Raw genomic sequence first — 25,779 nt, 5'->3', positions numbered from 1 at the left:
AAGTACCCCTGAGGCTAGAGTGGTAATGACCGAGACTCACTAGCCTCAGCACTTAGAGTTCATTTTGGCTGTAAAATAAATACCCAGTTCTCGTTAAAAGTAGTCTCTGAGACTGTGGAGGGACAGTCAACTCTGCTGCTCTCTGGGGCCTGACTTAGTGCTCCCTCAGCCATTATCTAACCTCAGGCAATTGTCAGGCCTCCCTGCCTCAGCCAGACCCGGTGAGAAACTTACTGAAGTTACAGAATCTGTGGCCTGAGAGGTAGCCTTCAGGACAACTACTAGTAACTGTTCATCTTGTTGCATGTAGAAGTCCTCCAAAACAGAGGATGAGCAATGGGGATTCCAACCTGTGAACTGGCTTTCTCTCCACCTGCTTCCCCCCTTGTCTTCCTGCTGTACACACCTTTGTCATTTCTCCTGGGCAGAGATTTGTCTGTCACATCCTATTCAGAGACTGTTGGTCTCTTCCTCCATTCACCACCTCTATGATCCTTTGGAGTTGGTTCCAAGAGACAGCAAGAATCTAGGACAGACTCCCTGTAATGTGTTTCCCATGCCCTGGCAGAGAAAGACTTAGGACATTTTTTGGATTCTATGTCATGACCCTCTGGTTTCTCTTGTTTTCCCTGCTGCTGTGCTTATTCTGCCAAAAAGAAAAAAGTTGGAAAAAGATGGAAGGTTAACTCAGTTTGGGTACCATTTTCTGATTACTGACCTGAGCTTACATCAGAAGTCCTAGGTCGGCACTGTAATATATTAGATTCTGGATGATTTTTGGACCGGATCCTTCTGGATAGTCTTTGGAAGATACCAACCTACCTAAAACTATTTTGTATTAAACCCAATATTGTCTCCAGTCCAAAGGTAGGCCTCTTCCCAGGGAAGAATGCCTCTCTTTATCAGGGCCACAGCTAGCCTTGAACCCTGCTGGCTGCCTTCAGGCATGGGTGATAGATGAATGAAAAGGTTCTCTAGTCACCTCCTCCTGGTTTTTCTTTTTCTTTGTCACTGGCTTCCCAAAGTTTTCTCCCTGCAAATCAGTCACACCCTGTCTCATGCCTACTTTAGCCATATTGGAATTTCCTCGTGACCCGTATTCTCTCTTCCCTAGTCAGCTTCAGGTACTTCCCCAGCACTACCAATTCCTGGTCCCACAGCTCCTACTGAGTACAGCCAATCTCTACCTCACTATTGGTACATGGTTGCTGCTCCTATTAGAAGAGCTGGTTGGCACAGCACTTTTAGAAAGCACCATCAGGGCACCTGGGTGGCTTACTCAGTTAGGCATCTGACTTTTGATCTCAGCTCAAGTCTTGATCTGAGGGGTGTGAGTTCAAGCCCCAAGCCCTGCCTTGGGCTCTACACAGGCGTGTAGCCTTCTTAGAGGCAAAAGCAAAACCAAAACACACCATTAGACACAATCTTACTTAATGCTCACCCTAACCTTGTGAAGTAGGTACTATTATTTCCATTTTTCAGGTGAAGAATCTGTGGCTCAAAGAAGTGAGGTGACTTATCCCCCTATAACACAGCTGGTTTTGAGAGCGACAAAACTAGGATTCAAACCCAAGCCCTTCTAAGGAAAATAAGATGTATGTCTATACTTGCTTTTATAAAATATCTGCCTGTTGGGAGAAGAGAACTGGGTGGTAGAGGGGCAGGGAAGTGGCGGGGAAGCTATATACCATTCTGTGAACCATGTTAATGTATTATCCACTTAAACAAACAGAAAAGCTTGTCCCTGCCTTACTTCTTTAGCCTGATCTACTGACTCCTGTCAGTGCCCAGCTTAATAAGCCATTCACCTGAGTTCATCAAGACAGTGTGCTTCTGGAATTGACAGTATTTGGGTTTTACAATTCAAGCACGGGGGCGCCTGGGTGGCTTAGTCGGTTAAGCGTCCGACTTTCGCCTAGGTCATGATCTCGCGGTTTGTGGGTTCGAGCCCCGCGTCGGGCTCTGTGCTGACTGCCAGCTCGGAGCCTGGAGCCTGTTTCAGTCTGTGACTCCCTCTCTCTCTGACTCTCCCCTGCTCACGCTGTCTCTCTCTCTCTCTCTCTCTCCTAGAAATAAATAAAACATAAAAAAAATAAAAATAAAAATAAAAATTCAAGCACGGGTTTCAGTCTTCTATCATGAATTCATTCTACATTATCTAACACATCCGATCTCCCTTAAGGGGAAAAAAAAGATGTATTTTCCTAGTCAAAGCAGACCCATCTGCAGCTGTCTGGGCATCGCACCTCAGCCAGCCTGCTAAGGTGCTGACACTGCAGAGAAGCAACAGTCCAGGGTCGTCTGCCACTGGAGGGTCTGGGATGGTCCACTGTTGGAAAGACTGAGAATTTTTTGGCAGGCTGGGAGATTTTTCCCTCTGTTAGATTCTTGGTCATATCAAGAATCAAGCTTGAGGGGTCGGGATTTCCAGAAGGGCGAGAAAGGAGGTCAGCAAACCTTTTCCCCAGCAAACAATAATGTAAAAATTAAAGTCTCTGGAAATTGTCCTAAGGTCATACAGCAAATGAGGAAACATTCATTCAAGAAAATCTACTAAGTCTCAGTAAGAATGGGGAAAAGTTACGGCATTTGAGACATGGACAAGCACCTTTACCCCTTCTTCCAGTTGCAGGTTCTGGTAGTTCTGCCTCAGGCATTATACTCCATGTGAGTGCCTCCAGGAAGACAGAGGCTCCTCCCCAGAATCTCAGTCTGGGATCACAGTTTAACTCCAGGAGGGTTGGGCTGCCAGTTTTCTCACCCCTCTCCCATAGCGTCTTGTTGCAAAAGCTCCATGGTAGGCAATCACAAGAGAGAGGACTGGGTTTCCCTTCCCTGACTCGGTCTTCACTCATAGAAATGGGATCACTCATGTCACTGGAGGGAATGTAAAATGATGCTACTCTGGGAATCAGTTTAGCAATGTCTTAAAAATCTAAACATACAGCTACCAAACAGCCCGGCAATTGCAATCCTGGGCATTTATCCCAGAGAAATGGAGACATATGTTCAAACCAAAACCTGTACACATATGTTTATAGCAGCTTTATTTGTAATAGCTCAAAACTGGAAATGACCCAAATTCCCTTCAACAGGTGAATGGTTAAACAAAGTGGTTCATCCATACAAGGGACTATTCCTCAACAATAAAAGGAAACAAACTATTCATCATGCAACAATCTGGATGAATCTCCAGAGAAAAAAACAGTGAGTGGGGAAAAAACAATCTCCAAAGGTTATATACTGTATTGTTTCATTTATATAACATTCTTGAAATGACAACCTTATAGAAGTGAAGAACAGATTAGTGGTTGCCAGAGGTCAGAAGGGGTAGGGGTAGGAGGGAAGTGGGTGTGCCTATAAAAGGGTACATGAGGGATCATAGAGATAATGGAAACGTTCTGTATCTTGACTGCATCAATGTCAGTATCCTGACTGTGATATTGTAGTACATTTTTGCAAGATGTTACATGGGGAAAACTGAGTAAAGGGTATATAGGATCTATTTCTTACAGCCATATGTGTATCTGTACTTATTTCAAAATAAAAAGCTTAATTTTTTAAAAATTGGAAAAGATTTGAATGGACATTTGTCCAAAGAAGATATACAGATGGCTAGTAAGTACATGAAAAGATGCTCAACATCATGAGTCATTAGAGAAGTGCAACTCAAAACTGCAATGAGCTAGGATAGCTATCACCAGAGCCAGACAGTAACAAGTGGTGAGGAGGATGCAGAGAAATTGGAACCTTTTTACACTGCTGGTGGGAATGTAAAAAGGTACAGTCGCTTTTGAAAACAGCTTGGCAGTTCTTCAAAATCATAAACTTAGAGTTACCACGTGTCCGTGTAATTCTATTCCTAGGTACACACACAAGAGAAAAGGAAATATATATTCACCCAAAACTGCTTTTCAGCGATAGAAAGGAATAACTGATGCATGCCACAACATGGATGAACCTTGAAAACATACTAAGTGAAAGAAGCCAGTCATAAAAGACCACATACTCTATTTAAATTTATTACATTTATAATTATATTTGTATGAAACATCCGGAACAGGCAAATCTATAGAAGGAAAATGGATTAGAGGCTGCCTACGAGCAATCTGTGTGACTGCGAATGGGGAGAGGATTTCTTTGGGAGAGAATGAAAATGTCTAAAACTAACTGTGGTGATGGTTGCACAAACCTGTGAACTTACTAAAGAACATTGACTTTTACACCTTAAAGGGGTCAATCATATGGGATGTGAATTGTATCTCAATAAGTGTTTTAAAAAAGAAAAGAATCAAGCTTGAATCCAAACCACTCTCCGATTAGTGTTTTGGAGTGTAGGATTTGTGTATCTCTTATGGTTTATCAGCCTTTCAGTTGGTTCTCCCACCCTAAACATTTGCCTCTTGCCTTGAAGAGCAGGAGCCAGACATAAAGTGCTACAGCATCTGAGCAGCACTATAAACTAATGGGCACTCAAGTATTTGGAAAAGAAGATAGGGCCACCCCTGGGAAGTCAGGTGGCAGCATTAACATGACCCAGGAGAACAGTAAAGCCTGTGACTTGAGAGATCTGGTCCCAGTTTGAGGCAGCTCTATCATGGCACTGGGATAAACCACAACCACAAAACTTAAAGAACCTAAAAGGTCGTTTCAAACTGCGGCTGTCTTTCCCTCATGAAATGGTGGCACCGTGGCCATTCCCAGAGGCTGAGTGGTTCAGGGGATGACTACATGCTAGCATATCCCTACATGCAACCAGCCACGGCTTCTTCGGTAGCTATGGCTCTCCTAGTTTCACATGATGGGCCTGTGCAGGGTTTCTCTTACCTCCTGAGAACATGGGAACCACAAAGGGATCTTAGGTCTTCTGAAAGAGCTTTGCATAGGAAGTTGAAAGCTTTCACCCACCATTAAAGAGATACATGTGCTGTGACAGGTCTTGGGTTTGTATGTGAAGGAGTGCTGGGCATCTATCTGGTCATGAAGTCCTCAATCCATTATTTCTGCATGTTCCCAGACTGTTTGAATCTCCTGTGCAAAGAGGGCACTCAGTGATTTTTAGTAAATATCTGAATCTCTGCTATGTTCCAGGCACTGTATAAGGCACATTAGTGGACAAGGTCCCTAACCTTAGGTAGCATGTATTGACAGGAGCACCACAATATATATTTATTCATCAGTTGATTTTTCTGTCTGAGAAGCTGGCTTCATCACATCTTTGCAAGTTATCATCAGAAAGTTTTTGAGATGAATAGTGCTTATCTATTGGAGGAACAGACAGACCATTTGTTATGTTTTCTAGAAGGGTTAATAGTCATCAGCTAGAGTCCTAGACTACTGGAAAATCCTTCTTAAGGTGTTTATTTAAGTGGATAAGCCACTAAAAGCCCAGTAATTGAAGAACAAAATAGTGAAATGGAAAATATGGGAATATAAATTGAACCAAAAACTTTGAAGACATCATATGGGAAAGTCAAATGACTTTCAAGAGTGCTTTTGAAAGAGTACTATTGCATCTGAGTATTAGAAGCTGAGATCATTCTTTAAAGCAAAATCTAATTGTTGTGTATGATGAACACTCATTCGGCTATATCTATCTTTTCTGCTCCTTTTAACTAACCAGTTTTTGTTCTGTTTTCCTTTTTCTTGTCCTGTTTTATATGGGAAAATATTTTAATTTTTAAATTTCTTCAAAGCTTTTTTGGAATAGGGTTGGGTGTAAATAAATACTTTTTCAAAAAGTCAGAGCAGAGTATAGACAATAGATGTCCCCTGGGGTGAAAGTCAGGAAGGGCAGGGGTGGAGAAAAGTATGCCAGGAAGGACAGAAGTCCCCTGACAGCATTATGCCTCTGTGAGGTCCTGAGCACAGTGTTCTGTGTCATTTCAGACAAAACAGACCTTTGTCTAAAGCATTATTTTTTTTCAAAGCCAAATATTTGTGATACATCAAGGTCCTCTACTCCTTAGATAGCTGAGATTCAATACCTGCACAGTTACTGAACTGAGCATGATTTTATCCATATTCACAACTCTCAGTAAATGGAACTTCATGCCCTAGGCTTAATACAATAGACAGAAGCCGAGGAAAATGAGAACTTGGATGATAACCTAGGACTCTTTTTTAACAGAATCTAGTAGGAAAAGATAGGATGCTCTCTCAGGTTGAAAATCAGTTTCATTTTGCCACAGGTGGGCCTTTGTTAGCTTTACCCTACTTCTTTGCAAAACACAAGCAGACTCTGAACCCCTTTTTGGAGACCCAGAGGGTAAATGCCATTTCTTTTACCTGCAGTTTCAGACAGCCAAGTGTTGGCCTCTGCTGGATCCAGACTGAATCCAGTAATTTCCTTCCCTTACCCTTTCATAGACCCGTTGGGTTTTGTTTTGTTTTGTTTCCCTCTGAACTCCACAGAGATTTCCCTGACATAGGTTCCTGTTAAGGACTCAGGGTTTATCATCCAACACACATCATTACCGGTGAACTCACAGAGCTTGTCAGAATGTCATGGGAAGGACTGGCATCCTCTCATCCCCGAATCTTGCCTCTCCAGTCCCTTGTATGTGAGAACTGGGTCTTCTCCACCCTCAGAGACCCTAACGTGGAGCCAGGCCTACAGGAAATGTTAACCAGTTAGTACTAGCTCAGTTGTTTTAAGATATTTATGGTTTTCCATGAAAAGTATGTACAGATTGGGGCACCTGGGTGGCTCTGTCTGTTAAGCGTCCAATTCTTGATTTCAGCTCAGGTTACCATCTCCCAGTTTGTGGGTTTGAGCCCATATCTCACTGCGCTGAGCCTCTGTGCTGACAGTATGGTGCCTGCTTGGGATTCCCTCATTCCCCCTCTCTCTGCCCCTTCCCCCTCTGTCTCTCAAATTAAAGAAATAAACTTAAAAAATAAGTATTTACACATCTATCATAATAACTGAGACAAAATTAGTGATAACACTAAATGCTGGGAAGGATGTAGGAAAACTAAATTACTTCTACATCACTGATGAGAATGTAAAATGGTACACCCATTCTGGAAAGCAGTGTGGCAGTTTCTTACAAACCTAAACATGTACTTATGACCCAGTAATTGGGTCCAAATATTCTTGGATATTTATCCTAGAGTAATAAAAACCTATCCTCGGACAAAAACTTGTATGTGAATGTTTACAGCACATTTATTCATAATAGCAAAAAAGAAAAAATAACGTACATGTCCTTCAACCATGTGAATGGTTAAACAAACTTAGGTACTTCTACATCATAGAATACTATGGAGCAATAGAAAAGGAACAGACTATTGATACTCAGAGCAACTTGAGTGGATCTCAAGGAAATTATACTGAATCCCAAAAAAGCCCATCCTAAAAGATACATACTGAATGATTCAACTTACATAACATTTTTTACAGTAACATTGTGAGTTCTTTTTTTTTTAATATAATTTATTGTCAAGTTAGCTAACATACAGTGTATACAGTGTACTCTTGGTTTTGGGGGTAGATTCCTGTGTTTCATTGCTAACATACAACACCCAGTGCTCATCCCAATAAGTGCCCTCCTAAATGCCCATCACCCATTTCCCCCCTCCCCCAGCCCCCTCAACTTATATAATATTCTTAAAATAAGTAAGTTTTAGGGGCACCTGGGTGGCTCAGTCAGTTAAGTGTCCAACTTTGATTTCAGTTCAGGTCATGATCCCAGGGTCATGGCCTCGCATTGGGCTCCACACTGAGCATGGAACCTGCTTAAAATTCATTCTCTCTCTCTCAGCCTCTGCCCCTCTCCCCAGCTTGTGCACTCTCTCTATAAAATAAAAAAATTAAAAAGTAATAACTAAGTTTTAGAAATGGAGAACAAATAAGTATTTGCCAGTGATTAGGGATGTAGGGAAGGGGTGCTGGATGGATGTGATTGTAATAGGAAACAAAAGGGATCTCTGTGGTTCTTTAACTCTTTTGTATCTCGACTATGGTAGTGGATATACAAACCTATTCATGAGATTAAACTGTATAAACACACACACACACACAAGTAAAAGTTAAACTAAAGAAATCTAAGGGGATGCCTGGGTGGCTCAGTCAGTCAAGCATCCAACTTTTGATTTTGGATCAGATCATGTTCTCACAGTTTGTGAGACTGAGCTCTGCATTGGGCTCTGTGCTGATGACGATGTGGAGCCTGCTTGGGATTCTTACTCTCTCTCTCTCTCTCTCTCTCTTTCTCCACCCCTTCCTCAATCTTGCACATATACTCTCTCTCAAAATAAATAAATAAACATTTAAAAAAAAGAAATCTGAGCAAGATTGGTGGATTGTATTCATGAATTGGATTCATGAATGGAGTGGATTGAATTCATTGAATATGCACTCAATATTCTATTTGTAATATTATTTTGCAAGTTGTTAACACTGGAGTAAACTGAGTAAACAATACATAGATTTCTCTATATTCTTAAAACTGCCTTGGTAGATGGAACATCTCTATTTAATTTTAAAATAATTTAAAGAAATTTTTTAGGACAGTCTTAGATTTAGAGGCTTAGTATTTAGAAAGTACAAAGAGTTCTTATATACACCACATCCAGTTTCCTCTATCATTAGCATCTCTCATTAGTATGGTACATTTGTCATAATTAATGGGCCAAGTTTGACACATTCTTATTAACTAAAGTTTATGCTTGCGAGTTCCTCAGTTTTCCCCTAATGCCATTGTTCTATATTAGGACCTACCCAGGATACTATCTGATGTTTTACAGTTATGTCTCCTTAGGGTCCTTTTGGCTGTGACTATTATTTTCAGACTTCCTTTGTTTTTGATGACGCTTTAAAGTTCTGAGGACTTCTGGTCAGATGTTTTGTAGAAAGTCCTTCCATTGCGATTTATCTGATGCTCCCTCATGATTAGACTGGGGTAATGTATTTTGGGAAAGAAGACCACAGAGATGAATCACCATTATTATCACATATCATATCAAGGTACATACTATCAACATGACTTATCACTGCTGATGTTGCCTTTAATCACCTGCCTGGGATAGCGTTTGTCAGGATTCTCTACTGTAAACTTTCTCTCTCTTTTCCCCCCCTTCTTTCCATACTGTATTCTTTTGAAGAAAGTCACCATAAATAGCCCACATTTAAGGAATGGGGAATTATGTTCCACACTTAACATCAATTACTTACAATTCTGCATGAGAGATATATCTAACCTCCTCAATTTATTTATTTAGTCACTTATGTATATCAGTATGGACTCATTAATATTTATTTTATACTTAGGATTACAATAGAAGGCTATTTTATTCTTTGTGTTGCTCATGTTTCAGCTTTGGCCATTAGGAACTCATTCAATTGGCCCCTATATTCCTATACGACCATCACTGTGAAGTTGATTTTTGTTTTTGTTTTTTTGTTTTTAGCACTTTCTTTTACTTTCTGGCACTACAAGTTACTCTAGGCTCAAATTTTATCTTTCCTGTCCCATTCCTAGCATCACCCTTTTCTCCAAGGAGTCCCGATTCCTTTTATTGGAGACTGGTATTAGAAACCAAGATTAGGCTCTAGGCGTGTTCACTGCTACTGGGCTGTCATTTCTTTTAAACTCTCTCAGTTGACAGAGCAAATAAATATAGATGTGTATACTAACCTCTGTATATACACATGTCTATAAATATTTCTATCTGTAATCATCTGTATCTATATTAAGCTAAACATGAGTTCACATTGGTATTCACATCACTCATTTAATTCTTCAATTCCAGTATACATATATAATGGTTTCAGGATTGCTAACCTACAGCCTCATGGGAAATGGTACTTACAAATATTTCCTTTACTTTTGGTCTTATAAATGTTTATTTATTTTGAGAGAGTGTGAGCAAGGGAGAGGCAGAAAGATAAGGAGAGAGAGAATCCTAAGTAGTCTCTGCACTGACAGATGCGGGGTTCCATCTCATGAGATCATGACCTGAGGCAAAATCAAGAGTTGGATGGTTAACCCACTGGGCCACTCAGGTGCTCCTGGGTTTTTTTTCTTAAGCCATTCTAATAGGTATGTAGTGTATCACATTGTTGTTGTAATCTTCAATTCCCTAATGACAAATGATGTTGAACAACTTTTCATAGGCTTATCTACCATTTATAGGTCTTTTTGGTGAGATATCTGTTTAGATCTTTTATTCATTGTTTAATTGGGTTGTTTGTTTTCTTACAGTGTTTTAACAGTTCGTCATATATTTTATATATAAGTTCTGTATCAGATATGTGCCTTGCAAATATTTTCTCCAAGTCTTGGGCTTTTCTTGTCATTGTTTTCTTTGAAGGCTTTGAATTATATCTTTTATGAGCCTTTATTCCTGGATCTTTCTTTTAAACGTTTATTTGTTTTTGAGAGGCAAAGAGCATGAGCAAGGGAGGAACAAAGAGAAAGGGAGACACAGAATCTGGAGCAGAGCTGTCAGCATAGAACCCTACACGGGACTCAGGGCTTGAACGCATGAACCGTGAGATCATGACCTTAGCCAAAGTCAGACACTTAACCGACTGAGCCACCCAGGCACCCCTTTTATTCTTGAATCTTGACTAGACTCCTTAGGCTTAACCTTCTGGCCTCAGAAATTTTGGGAACTTGCATTACCTGTTTTCCTCCTACAGTAATTAGATATGTATTTTTATTTGGAGTTTACCTGATGAGTACCTTTCCACTCAACTCCATTCATAACAGACATAGATAACTATACTAAAAATCAACAGCAGAAGAAATACCAAGAGGCCATCTCAGCATTAAGACATACTGCTATGAATGAAGTAAACCAAATATTCCTTTTTGCAGCCAAAAGACTTTACACTAAAAACTGATTATATATAGACATACTAACACCTAGCATTTGTTTGTGATTTTTGACATAATTTTGACTATTCTTTGATACCCAGTATTGAGATGTTTAAAAAAGTGCATTGAATTTCTCTTAGATTAAGTTCTATTAATATTGTAAATGTTCTTAAATATTAGTTATTAATGGAAAGAATAAATAAAATGCTGTGTTACCAAAGAAAAATAAAAAATAAATAAAGGGGGGGGCGCCTGGGTGGCTTAGTCGGTTAAGCGTCCGACTTTCGCTTAGGTCATGATCTCGCGGTTGGTGGGTTCGAGCCCCGCGTCGGGCTCTGTGCTGTCTGCCAGCTCAGAGCCTGGAGCCTGTTTCCGTCTGTGACTCCCTCTCTCTCTGACCCTCCTTTGCTCACGCTGTCTCTCTCTCTCTCTCCTAGAAATAAATAAAACATTTAAAAAAATAAATAAATAAGTAAATAAATAAAGGGAATGAACTATTGATACATGTAATAACTTGCGTAAATCCCAAAGGAATTAGGCTGAGTACAAAAAGCCAGCTCAAAAGGTATAACAAAATTATAGAGATCGAGAACAGACCAGTGGTTGGTAGAGGCTAGGGATGGGGGAGAGGGAGGGCATAAGTAAAACAGGTAGCAGGAAGGACACTTGTGATAATGCAACAGTTTTCTTATCTTGATTGTGGTGGTGTTTACATGAATCTACACATGAGATAAAATTGCATGGAACTACATGCGCGCACACACACACACACACACACACACACACAGCCATGTACAGCTGGTGAATTCTAAATAAGCTTTGTGAATTGTACTAATGTCACTTTCCTGATTGTGGTAGGTATATAGTCATGCAGGATTTGACCCCAGGTGGGGGGGTCACATCTGAGCAAAAGGTAAATGGAATACCCTATTACATTTTTAAAGGCATTAACTGCTGCTTTCCGTTATTCATTCTTTTTTTAATGACATATAATTCACCCTTTTGAAGTGTACAATTCAATGGATTTTAGTATATTCACAGTCAATTTAGTATATTGGTCACATACATGCAGCCATCACCACTAATTCCAGAATGCTTTCAAACTGCAAAAGAAACCCTATCCTCAGGAGTAGTCACTCTCTGTTTTCTCTCCATTATCCTTTAGAAATTACTAATCTATTTTCTGTCTCTGTGGATTTGCCTATTCTTGATATTTCATTTACATGGAATCAACACAATATGTGTTCTTTTGTGTCTGGCCTCTTTTACCTAGCATGTTTTCAAGATTCATCACATTCTAGCTTATATGAGTTTTTCATTCCTTTTTGTGATTGAATAATAATCCATCATATAGAAATACCACATTTCGTTGATTCGTTTCTTAATGGACATCTATGTGGCTTCTGCTTTTTGACTATTAAGAATAATTCTGCTATAGACATTTATGTACATTTTCTATTTTCTTGAGTATATACCTATGAATGGACTTTTGGGGTCATATGATAACTGACACAGTTTTCCATGGTGCTGCACCACTTTGCATTCCCACCATCACTGAATGAGAATTCCAGTGTCTCCATATCTTTACTGACATACTATTGCCTGTCTTTTATTATAGCCATCAAAGTGGGTATGAAGTGATATCTCATTGTGGTTTACATTTTCTTTCTTTTTTTTAAAATGTTTATTTTTTGAGAGAGAGATAGAGCACATGAGAGTTGGGGAGAAGGTGGAGAGAGAGGGGGACAGAGGATCCAAAGCAAGCTCTGTGCTGATAGCACCGGGCTTGAATCTACAAACCATGACATCACAACCTGAGCTGAAGTTGGACACTTACCCAACTGAGCCACCCAGGTATCCCTTGATTTTGTATTTCATAATGACTCAATTTCAGTAGCTTTTCGCTTTCTAGGAATTTATCTATGGCATCTATGTTATCTATTGTTGGTATATAATTGTTCTTAGTTTTTCCTTATAGTCCTTTTTATTTTCGGAAAATTGATAGTAACATTCTCTTTTATTGTTGATTTTAGCAATTTGTGTCTTCTTTCCTTTTATCTTTATCAGTCTAGCTAAAGGTTTGTCAATTTTGTTGATTTTTTCAAAGAACCAACTTTTGGTTTTACTGATTTTCTCTATTGTTTTCTTTTTATTTTATTTTTTTATTTTGTTAATTATTTTTAATCTTAATGTTCTTTTAATTAACTAATTTTTCTTTCATAGTTTATTGTCAAGTTGGTTTCCATGTAACACCCAGTGCTCATCTCAACAAGTGCCTTCCTTCTCTGTTGTTTCTGTTCTCTAGTTCATTTATTTCCTCTGTATACTTTTTAAAAATTTTCTTTAAGATTTTATTTTTAGGTAATCCATATACTCAATGTGGGGCTTGAACTCACAACCCTGAAATCAAGAGTTACACACTCCACCTCTATAATCTTTTTTTTCTTTCCTTCCTCTTACTTTGGATTTAGTTTGTTCTTCTTTTTCTAATTACTTTAGGTGGGAAGTTAGATTATTGATGTAAGATTTTTTCTTCTTCTTTTTAAGCACAGGCACTTAGGGATCCTCTGTATATATATATTTTAAATTTTTTAATGTTTTATTTATTTCTGAGAGAGAGAGAGACAGCGTGAGCAGGAGAGGGTCAGAGAATCTGAAGCAGGCTCCAGGCTCTAAGCTAGCTGTCAGCACAGAGCCCGATGCAGGGCTTGAACCCATGAACCGTGAGATCATGATCTGAGCTGAAGTCGGATTCTTAACTGGCTGAGCCACCCAGGTGCCCCTTCTCTGTATATTTTTTGCGACTTCATGTAAACCTGTAATTATTTCAAAAGAAAAAAATAAGAAAAAAAGTACATATTTCTACTATGCCAGGGGAGCTGTGCACGGTGATGACTCAGCCATTGCACGTATCCTCAAGGTGCTTAGTCTAGTAGAACAAGGTACAAACAGAGTTTTCTAGAAGATGAGTAGATAGCTGTTTCCTGCAAAGGGGAGAGAAAATACTGAAGGATATCCAGGAAAGCCCCATGAAGGCATAATTGAGGGCTTATATGAATTGAAGAGCTATGGTTTTATCATGGGAGTTCCATTCTCCGGGAGGCCAGTCCCTGAGGAGGTTGTCACTTATTTCTTCTCAGATCTTCAGGGACCACAGCTAAAGCCATTTGGGACAGGGGTGGAAGCTCATTCTGATTAAGGCTAATGTTCCTAGCTGAGGGCTTTTCTCTGTGGCTCAGAATTCTCAGAGATACCCTAATCTCCTACCAAGTCATTCAGAATGTTCAAAATGTGCCTATTGACTTCCTTTATAAAAGATAGCAAGAATGATGTTTAAACAGGAAGGGAAGGCTAGAAAATGTGTTGAGGTTACTAATATTGAAAACATTTTAAAAAGTTCCCATATACCCTTCAACGAACTTCCTCAACTCTACCACACTTTGCCTTGGGTTTTCTAACACTTTTTAAATGTTTATTTAAAAAAATCTTTTAGGTCGAACAACACATCCTTTTAGTTTATGAAGCAAAATAGTATAAAGAGATACACAGGTGAAAAGTCTTATTCTCATCTCTACCCTTTCTTTTTCTTTCCACCACCACCCGCCCCCCGCTCCTTTTGAAGATCTAATTGACTTCATTAAGTGATTCATGAATGGGGCAGCATCCCATCTAGCAAGTAGAGAGAGCCCCTTACCTCTGCCCTTTCTACTCCATTACTCTCATACCTCACACACACAGGTGGCCATCTGTATTTTTCTTTATGTAAACATAAAAATATTTTCATACCCCCCATTTCTCCCCCTCCCTGCCCCCAAAGCTAGCATCCTATGCATACTGTTCTGGACCTTGCATTTATCATTTAACAGTGTAGCTTGGAAAGATTTCCAAATCAGAGCATAGTAGTGCTTTTTTTTTTTAAATGGACCTTAATATTTATTGTATCTCAGCCCACTGCCCTCCAGCATCACCTCAGACATTGCTCATGCTCCCTCTCTATCCTGTCTAACCTCAGTTGTTTGAATCCCAAATTCCCCAAGTGTAGTTCATTCTCTGCACTAACAAGCTCAGGGCTTATACAGACCCCAGACCGTGTGACTGGAGCAAAGCCATAACAAACCCCCTGTGCCATCAGGACCACAGGGACACAGTCAGGAGCGACAGCAACAGGGTGATGATTGCCTGAGCATGAGCGACACCCTAAAGAGATCACTGTGGGCCAAGGAGAAGAGATGATCTGGAACTAGGCCTTGTTGCCAAGCAACCCCAGAGGGGATGAAATTAACTCAGTCTGTTTTTCATGTAACTGCATCTCAAATGAAAGCTGAGGCCAGAGTTGATCCCATGCAAAATTAATAATTACCACATGATTCTTTCTTTCAAATGGCTGTTGCCAAAAGACAGGGACTAAAGAATATCCCTCTTTTAAAGGGGTAAGGGAGGGGGGAAAAAAAGAGAACACATAAATGCAGATCCTGTGTTTTTCCATTTGAGTCTTAGGTAGGAAATCAGGCCTTTCTATCAGACTGCTGCTGAATCTTCCTGGTAGGAAACCTGCTTTAAAAGCAGATCCCAAGTAGACAAGATAATATGCTGATAAAGAGTTGAGCGAGGCTCTTTTCTTAGAGGTGAGAGAAAGCTTTGGATCATGTGAGGGGACCCTTTTAGTCTCCTTTTTAAGAAAATTAAATATGAACTTATTCCCCACTAGCATGTTCCGAGAGGATAAATTGTCATAAAAATAAAAATAGCCTACTGCTTCCACCTACTCTCCTTAACCCAACACCAAAGGCTGTAAGAGGAGCACAGCTTGATATGCTCAATAAGCCCTGCTTTTCAAGGGCTTATCAAGTTTAAAAGCCAAAAATGACACAGAAAAGTAGATTCCCACCCCCGACCTCTGCTTCTGCTGCATTAATTTGGGTAAATTAACTATGTGATCAGAGAAGAGCAATGGCCTTCTCACCAAGAGAACCTTTGATTATTATTTTGTAGTTCTGCAATAAAACATAATTCAAAACAAAACTTTTTTAGCCCAAGAAACTAATTTTACCTGAGAAGGAAAACTTTCTTGCCTAACAGAAGGTCAGACCCAGAATTTGTCCTGGGGAAGGTAGCGACCAAGTTGTCACCCTCATGCAGCATTTATGCAGTGTATTTACTAGTGCTGACACCAGATACTCCCTTGTTGCCCTTCAGCCACCCCAACACCTTCACCTTCATATGAGGCCAATTTGAGCAAACCTCCTCCTACCCATCGTGCCTCTGTGAAGCAATGAGTATTCTCTGACAGAGCTGAGCAGAATGTACTGGTACAGAGAGAAAACCAGATAGTAAAATGTACACAATTGATTTTTGGGAATGCTATCAGTCAGCGTCTCAGCAGGAAACAGATGCTCCATTCAAATTGGATGCTTTGATGAGCATTTAATAAAGGGGTTATTTAGAAAGGTTGGTGGGGAAACCACAAAGGATTGGTATTATCTTGGGCTGATAACACTGAATTGGGAGTCACTGGATTGGGATAACACTGGACTGAGAGAATTGGGAGGCAGAGAATGGGAGAGAGAGGGCCACCCTACAACAAGGTAGCATTAAGGGGGTAGGAATATCCCAATATCACTTGCCTCCTTCCCTCCGATACCAGACAAGGGTTCCCCATTTGGCTGAACTCCAGTGAAAGTCAGAGGACCAAAAAACCCTTAAATGTAGAAACTATATGTCAGCTGTCTGGGTCATAGAGCCAACAGGCAGAAAGATCATGACACACAGCAAATAGCCAGTGCTAAACTTACCTTAATCTTTCTGGCTTCCAGTCTATTCATTTGGCCAGCATTTATCGATCACCAGCTTGGTGCAGGCACTCTGGAGGAGACACAGCAGTAAACAAGGCAGCCCTCATGGAGTTTACAATCCATGACCATGTCAGGCCTCAGCAAGCCCAGACGACAACCAAACTGAACATTTAAAACCACAGGCCGTCCAACTCATACCATGCTATCATCTAACTTCTCTTCTTTGTCCTCCCTTTTGGTCTGGAGTAAAGATTTTCTTGTTACATGTGTCAACTATCTTTATAATTTTTTTAATGTTTGTTTATTTATTCTGAAGGAGAGAGAGGGAAGGGGCAGAGAGTGAGGGAGAGAGAAAATCCCAATAGGCTCCGTGCTATCAGTGCAAAGCCTTATCTCATGAACCGTGAGATCATGACCTGAGCCAAAATCAAGAGTTAGATGCATAACCAACTGAGCCAGCCAGGCGTCCCTCAACTATACTTTAAATAAATAAATAGGGGTGCCTGGCAGGCTTGGTCTGTAGAGCATGTAACTCTTAATCTCAAGGTTGTAAGTTCTAGTCCCACCTCGGGTGCAGATTACTCAAAAGTCTTAAACAAGCAAGCAATTGTGAAAATAAACACACAATTTCAAATAAGAAAGGAAAAAAAGGTTCTCTTGTTACCATAACTAGTAGCAGTAATGCAGCTGTATATGTGTAAGTGAGTGGTAAGGCATGGGTATCGGAAGGGCACACATACAGAGGAACCCAGAAAAAGGAGGATAGCTCGGCCTGAGGAAAGACAGGAACAATGGAAAAGCCAGGTCACTGGAGCTTCTCTACAGGGCATGGCCTTTAGGACCCAGCTCCTACCCATGTGTCTGCCCTCTACCGTCTCCATGTGCACCTAGCTTCTAGCTCTTATTCCCAGAGGCTTGGCCCAGCTCATCCTTCTATTCTGGCCACTGCCTGGCCTCCTGGGGGGGCGGAGGGGAGGAGATCCCTGGTCCTAGCCTAATTCCTGGATATAGAACAGCTTGGTGCCATCTCTCTGTGCAGGAGGCTCTGGGTGGGGCAGTCTCTCCTCTATAGGAGACATTGGGTATGGCAGAGCCCATAACTGACATTCCCAGGGCTACTGGGAAGATACTGCTAGATGATAAACTGCTAGGGGTCAGGGATCTTGGTCTTACAGCAGTTTTCCAGTAGCACATGCCATTGTTTTTTTTTTTTTTAAATCAGCCACTCATTCTGTTACTGAGTAGACTGGGCAAAATAATCCCTAAGTTATAATTAGCTACTTCAACTACATCTGTTCTTGGGAATCTTAAAGCACAAAGACACTTGACATTTGTTGAGAAGGATTTTGTTGATCCACAGGCAGAGAAGCCAACCTGTGTTGGGCTGATGAATAGACATGCTGGTGAAGGGTGCATCCTGTCGGGGACAATGGCTCCCTTTTCCTGAAATGCCTCCCAGCTGTGTGTGGCCAAGCCAGGGCTAGGCTCAGTTCCTTGCACTAAGAAATCTCTTAGTGTATCCTGAGAGCAAGTGAGGCACTGCCTTCCTGCTCTGGTAACCCTCTTATTCCATTTCAGTGATATGAGCTTACTGATGTTGTACAGAGAGCCTGACAGCATCAATTCTTCCCAGAACAAAGCTAGCCCTTCTGACAGTGAGCTAGCCCTTCCTGATTGTCTCTGGGGGATAGAATTCCTTTGTTTCATAATTGAGAGCATGAGCTAGAGTAAAAGCTGCTGGCAGAAATGTTTCTGAGTTCTCCTATACTTGTGGCCTAGAACCCTTAAAGCAGAAAACATCTGTTTCCTCTGCAGGGACAGTTGGCACTTTCCACATGGCACAGCTTTCTAAACTAAATTCACCTGTCCTTGGGAGACTTGCTCATCCAGAGACTCAGCTGGACAACAACTTGAAACAGTAGGATTTGACCCTTAGGACAGGGGAAGGTTTTAATTACCTTCATCTGAGAACTATCCAAGGCCTTTTCAACTGTTTTAGACTGTTGTGTTCCAAGCAGTAGAACTTCCTTTTTCTGGCATCTGAAAGTGACCTTTAGAAGCAAAATAAGAACAGCTTTTGGTCCCTGATACCACAGCATATCAGCCAGGCCCGAATCTGCCACTAAATAAGGAGAAACTGGCTCTGGGGTTTCCTAGAGCCAGAATGCCCTGCTTGACCTTAGACATGAGGACCTGGCTGTCTTGGAGCAGATTAGCCTGCCTGATTAGCCATCAGTACTCGGGGAGGGTCTGGGTCTTCTCACAATGTTTGGTATTTGGGGGGACAGCCAGTTAATGTGATAGCCAGGTGGGCAGTGTTGAATATCAAGAGAGAAGAAATGGTGGCCCTTCAGTACCATGAGGCCTGGTTTTCCCGACATGTTGGAGCAGAAATTACCTGTTGGGACTAATGGAACTAAAAAAGTCAAGGAAAAGGGTATAGGAATTTCTTTTCCACCTGAAAGGATGTGCTGCAGCTTTTCAAGAATGGACATCTCATTCTTTCATTCAGGGAAGGTCAACTGAGCCCTTTCTGCCCATCAGGCACCATGCTGGGTATTGGAGGTATAGAGTAGCAGTCACACATTTTAAAAGCAAGGATCAGGGGCGCCTGGGTGGCTTAGTCGGTTAAGCGTCCGACTTTCGCTTAGGTCATGATCTCGCAGTTCGTGGATTCGAGCCCCGCGTCGGGCTCTGTGCTGACTGCCAGCTCAGAGCCTGGAGCCTGTTTCAGCCTGTGACTCCCTCTCTCTCTGACCCTCCCCTGCTCACGCTGTCNTCTCTGGGGGATAGAATTCCTTTGTTTCATAATTGAGAGCATGAGCTAGAGTAAAAGCTGCTGGCAGAAATGTTTCTGAGTTCTCCTATACTTGTGGCCTAGAACCCTTAAAGCAGAAAACATCTGTTTCCTCTGCAGGGACAGTTGGCACTTTCCACATGGCACAGCTTTCTAAACTAAATTCACCTGTCCTTGGGAGACTTGCTCATCCAGAGACTCAGCTGGACAACAACTTGAAACAGTAGGATTTGACCCTTAGGACAGGGGAAGGTTTTAATTACCTTCATCTGAGAACTATCCAAGGCCTTTTCAACTGTTTTAGACTGTTGTGTTCCAAGCAGTAGAACTTCCTTTTTCTGGCATCTGAAAGTGACCTTTAGAAGCAAAATAAGAACAGCTTTTGGTCCCTGATACCACAGCATATCAGCCAGGCCCGAATCTGCCACTAAATAAGGAGAAACTGGCTCTGGGGTTTCCTAGAGCCAGAATGCCCTGCTTGACCTTAGACATGAGGACCTGGCTGTCTTGGAGCAGATTAGCCTGCCTGATTAGCCATCAGTACTCGGGGAGGGTCTGGGTCTTCTCACAATGTTTGGTATTTGGGGGGACAGCCAGTTAATGTGATAGCCAGGTGGGCAGTGTTGAATATCAAGAGAGAAGAAATGGTGGCCCTTCAGTACCATGAGGCCTGGTTTTCCCGACATGTTGGAGCAGAAATTACCTGTTGGGACTAATGGAACTAAAAAAGTCAAGGAAAAGGGTATAGGAATTTCTTTTCCACCTGAAAGGATGTGCTGCAGCTTTTCAAGAATGGACATCTCATTCTTTCATTCAGGGAAGGTCAACTGAGCCCTTTCTGCCCATCAGGCACCATGCTGGGTATTGGAGGTATAGAGTAGCAGTCACACATTTTAAAAGCAAGGATCAGGGGCGCCTGGGTGGCTTAGTCGGTTAAGCGTCCGACTTTCGCTTAGGTCATGATCTCGCAGTTCGTGGATTCGAGCCCCGCGTCGGGCTCTGTGCTGACTGCCAGCTCAGAGCCTGGAGCCTGTTTCAGCCTGTGACTCCCTCTCTCTCTGACCCTCCCCTGCTCACGCTGTCTCTCTCTCTCTCCTAAAAATAAATTAAAAAAAACATTAAAAAAATTAAAAGCAAGGATCATGTTTTATCCTCCTAGGTCTTGCTTATAACAGGAACTCGGGAACATTTCAGTGAAGTGGTTCTCCCTAAGTCACATGGCTTCACCCATTCTCTAGTGTCCATTTCTTCTCCATTTCCTTCCTTTAACTGAACTCCTATCTCACCAAGTCAAGAAAATGTTTCATTATCTTTTCTGTGCAAGTTTCTGCCTTGTATAGAAGTTCACTTGTAAGCTACCAAAAGAGAAGAAGAAGGGGAAGGAAAGTAGAATTGGTTTTACTTGAGCCCTGCCTGGTTTTCACCAGGCACTACCTGACTCTAAGTGGTTGCTGTTCACTCTGGCAAAAAGCCTCTTCCACCCTTACTCTTCCTTCCCCACTCTTATTAAAAATAAATAAATAAAATAGGGACACCTGGGTGGTTCAGTGGGTTAAGCATCTGACTCTTAATTTCGGCTCAGATCATGATCTTGCAGTTGTGGGATAGAGCCCCACATAGGGCTCCTCGCTGGGGGTAGAGCCCGCTTATGATTCTCTCTCTCCCTTTCCTTTTGCCCCTTCCCCCCACTCTCTCTGAACAATAAAATAAAATAAGACGCCTGCATGGCTTAGTTGGTTAAGCGTCTTACTCTTGATTTCTGCTCAGGTCATGATCTCATAGTGTGATATTGAGCCCCGCATTGGACTCTGCTGAGCATGGAGCCTGCTTGGGATTCTCTCTCTCTCTCCTCTCTCTGCCCTTTCACCAGTTACACACACACACACTCTTAAAAAAAAATAAACATTTAAAATAAAATAAAATAATAAAAAATAAATAAAAGTTTAAGAAAATTAATGAAGCTTTTAAATATAATTTATTGTCAAGTTGGCTAACATACAGTGTATACAGTGTGCTCTTGGTTTTGGGGGTAGATTCCTGTGATTCATCGCTTATGTACAACATCCAGTGCTCATCCCAACAAGTCCCTTCCTCAATGCTCATCACTCATTTTCCCCTCTCCACTGCCCCTCCTGAATGTTTTTTGATTATAAAAATAATAGATACCATTTGGAAAAGAGAATAATACATTCTTCCCCACTGTAATTCATTAAAAAATTATTTTCCAGGGTAAATTTCTGAAGCCATGCTTGGTTCTTCCTTTCTAGGGGTTTTCAGAGGAGGAAAATGAGTAAACCCTTTACCTCTTACCTCTAATCCTAGATTCCATGATTCCATTGTGGTGCCTGTTGCCCATTGAAAGTGCTTCAGGGGCACCTGGGTGGCTCAGTCAGTTAAGTGTCCAACTTCAGCTCAGGTCATGACCTCATGGTTTGTGAGCTTGATACCTGTGTGGAGCTCTCCGCTCTTGGCATAGAGCCTGCTTTCAGATCCTTTGTCTCCCTCTCTTTCTGCCCCTCCACTGCCCACGTGCTTATGTGCGCTCTCTCGCTCTCGCTCTCTCTCAAAAATAAATAAACATTAACAAAAAAACTGCTTCATCCCAGGCCCATGATTTCATGCAGATGTTCACAGCTCTCCAGATGTTCATTTTAACCAGATTTTACTGATAAAAGTGTAGGAAGACAGACAGGAAATGGGAAGAGGGGCCCAGGACTGAGATTCTATGTTTATATGGAATAGCGTTGAACTGGGCCCTGAGCCCTCAGTTGGAGTCCAGATTTTGTCAGTAACTAGCTGTTCCCTTAAGAGAGTTGCTCAGATTCTCTGCTTATTTTATCATTTGTGAAATAATAGTTGATTTGATTATCTCCAAGTTTCCATAAATTGCTCTGGCCCATCATTTAAGAATAAATATTTATTTGGTCCATCTACTTTGTCTCTCCACCACGGTTCTTAGTCTTTTCACCTCAAAGACCTGCCAGTTTTAACTGTTTCTCATTACCCATTCCTACTGTTCTTCCATTGCAGAAAGGAGCAAAATGTTCTCCTTTCCAGCTGTCCCTGTCAGTGAGCAAACTCATCATTTCACTTCCCAGTCATTTTTTGTGCTCTTTCTCTGTGCCCTTTCTGTAGTCTTTCCAGTCTTTTATCCCAAATGAGGCCTCACAAAAGGAGGTTTCCTCTCTGATCTATGGCTTTTACTGACATAATCAAGTAATTAGCAAGTCTTCATTGGGAACCTACAGTGAACAATGCACAGCTCAGTGTGTTAAAAAGAGAATATAGGTTTAAGACATGTTCTCAGACTTCTAGAAAACAAGATCTCTGAGGCTGCAAATCCTTCAGCTTCCCTCTGGTCCACCACTGACCTCCATGGCCAGCACCGTGAGCCACGCTGCCATGCCCAAATGTGCCCTTCTCTGGGCTCTTGCAGCTCTACACTCACTTTCCTTCTCCTTCAGGCCCAGTCACTAAATTTGGTCCCCAGGGGCTCTACCCTAGGCCCTCTTCTCTTCTCAAGTCTCTTCATTCCTTGGACCACCTCAACCATTCCCATGACTTCATCTACCATCTGTATACTGATAACTCCCCCAAATGTGTATCGTCATTCACATGAGTGTGTCTGCAGCAGCACCTGTGGTCAAACACCTGTGTGGCAAAACATGGGGTAAATAGAAACTAGAACTACCCTCTCATAAGTTCTAGTCAGGCTTTGCTGCCAGGTTAGCTTTAGCGCCACCTCATTTTCCAGAGCTGTATGCATTTCAGCTTTGCACATAAGATTGTGAGGAGGGGCGGCCTTTGTCACTCCAGAGAGGGGAAAATGGATAAAGAAAAAACAAACTGTTTTGTATTTCCCCTTCCACAGAACAATGAGTATCCACAAGATGTCTCTACTGCTAGAATGAGGAGTGACTAGAAACTTCTTTTTTTTTTGTTAAAATAATAATGACAAAATAATAACGTTCTATCATATCTGGCTCCCCACTACAATAGTGGCGGTATCAGACTGAAGCACCTCACCCTACCTAGATTTTCTCACTTAGCTGAAATGCCTAGGGCTTCTGTAATGCATAGTCTCCATACTTGTGAATTAATATACACCACTCATGTATACAGCTTTAATTCTTGGGTATTTAACTGGGTGCATACCAATGAACAAAGTAAATTTCCCAGCTCCTTTCAATGATGACTATTTTCATACCCTAGCATAACATTTCCTATGACCTGGCCCTATAGCCAGATTAGTAATAGAGTTAGAGAATGTTCAAGAAGCTGGGGTGGGGGTTGGGGGGATAGAGCAGCATGGAGAGGCTGAATAATATGTTATTTTAGTATTTTCAGTGAGACAGAGAAAAAAATGCATGCAAATTTCTCTACCCACCCCCCACCTTTTTCTGTTTTGCAAAGCCTTTCTTTGTCCAAATCTCAATTTTGGATTAGGCCCTTGTTGACTATGTCTGTTTAAGTCCTAGATAAAGGCTTATTTGTTTGACCTGCCGTATCCATAATTGCTCTAACTGCTCGTTTTGATTTTCTTATTGTGTAGACTGTGCTAGGAAGCTTGGCAGGAAGCACACTATGGAAATGTGGAACCGAACAGCTTAATGTGTGTAATTTGGGAAGTTCAGCAGATGCCAGGGCTTAGCAGGCTCTCGGCTTGCTCAAGACTAATCCTGTGGATTTTCATTCTTGTGGGCATCATGCCCCTTAAATCTGAGGGCTTAGGTCCCACCCGAAATCAGTCTGCACAGCCACCTCCCAGCTGTCTCACCGTTGAAAACTAGGATGGCAGAGTGGGTGTTATATGGAAACCAACTTGACAATAAACTATTTAAAACTATTTAAAAAAAAAGAAAACTAGGATGGCAGCTGACACTTAAAGTCTCTCTCCTGTTACCTCTTTCTAAGGAAGTGGAAGGGTATGAGATAATTAGATTCCAGAGGTGGTCCTGGTACAGGCTGATGTATACTGTTTTCTCTGGACATGGGTTTGGACTCCTTGTTTCTAGGGACCTGTGAAACTACACATGCAACAAACATGCCCCCTCCCCGGAGTGGATGACATGCTGTGCCACCCAGATCCCCCCTCCAAGACTGAAGCACTTGTTTCCCATCTACTGGGAGGGTTGACAGAAGCAACTGTCAGCCGAGTCCCTTTCTGAGACTAATCCAGTACTGAAAAGAACCACTTTGCCCATGGTCATTGTCCCCCTTCCAAGGGCTGCTCACATCTCATATCTGGTTGATGCAGGACAAATCTGAGACAGCCCAGCAGGAGAGCTCCCTGAAAGATCAGCTAGGCTTTAATGTGATTGCATTGTAGTTCAGCTGCTCTCTGTGTCCATTCCTGCTTACTTTCCTTCCCTCCAGGGGTTTCCTAGGAAACTTCCTACTTGCAAACTTCTGTCTCAGCGCTGGAGGCACCCTACCTGCAAAACCCCATTGATCTTGGTTAGTAGAGCACTGCCTGTATTTGGGGGTCCCTATCTTCTTTCTGTAATGACTTAGGAATAAACCATAACTGGTCTAAACTAGTCAGGGTGGTCCCCATTCACTTAGCCAATGATTGGCATAGGAAGGATCATATAACTCCATCCCAGCCAATGAGATAGGAAGGGAAATCTGGGAGGTAACTATGGGAAATGTTTTCTGGATCAGGAAATGAGACAAGGGATAAAGAGTCTCTTTTGTTGGATGTTGGCTACGAATGGGATGCCTAAAATAGCTATAGAAAGGAACAGAGGTGGGAAGAAGAGGGAGCCAAGAGAATATCAGAGAAATCAAACTGAAGCAGAGCCCCCTTGCCTATGATCTTTTTGTCATCTACAAAAAATCCCCTTTGACAGCACAGAAGGGTTTGTCCCACAAGTACTTATTGACAGAGTTGGGTCTATAATCTGTGATTTTTGTTCCTGTTACAAATGTTATTTCATGTTACTTCATTTTTCCATCTTTTAGGGGGTTGCATATTTTGAAATTTTTTTAGTAGTCTCCACATCCAACCTGGGGCCAGAACTCCCAACCCCTAGATCAACAGTCCCTTGCTCCACTGACGGAGCCAGCCAGGTGCCCCCGTTTTGAAATCTTTGATTGTCAAGATTCTCCCAGAAAGTTTCCTGGTGATCCATACCCTTTTTTCTGACTTCTAATGATCATTAATTTTATTTTGGCTGATCAATTAAACTCAGCTTCGTTTTTTATAGCTTCCACATAGTTTATAGAGTTCATGAAATCCAACAATGTGTATGTGCAGCTGGGGACAGAGGGATGGGGACTCCTTAAAGGATGCTGACTCTGGAAAACCATGCCCTGGGATGGCTTTACCTGAGAAGCAAAGGAAAAGCGATGAAAAGGGTTC

The 25,779-nt window shown here is 41.6% G+C and overlaps 1 pseudogene; it reads left to right on the top strand.

Annotated features, from left to right (window-relative positions):
- The first annotated feature begins 336 nt into the window (after window positions 1-336).
- Window positions 337-10,852, top strand: LOC144233527 (phosphatidylinositol N-acetylglucosaminyltransferase subunit P pseudogene; annotated as a pseudogene).
- The last annotated feature ends 14,927 nt before the right edge of the window (window positions 10,853-25,779 follow it).

This window comes from Crocuta crocuta, unplaced genomic scaffold (assembly GCF_008692635.1).
Source record: "Crocuta crocuta isolate KB4526 unplaced genomic scaffold, BGI_CrCroc_1.0 scaffold113, whole genome shotgun sequence".
NCBI lineage: Eukaryota > Metazoa > Chordata > Mammalia > Carnivora > Hyaenidae > Crocuta > Crocuta crocuta.
The sequence above is the reverse complement of the archived record's forward strand: the minus strand, read 5'-3'. Positions and strand labels throughout refer to the sequence as shown.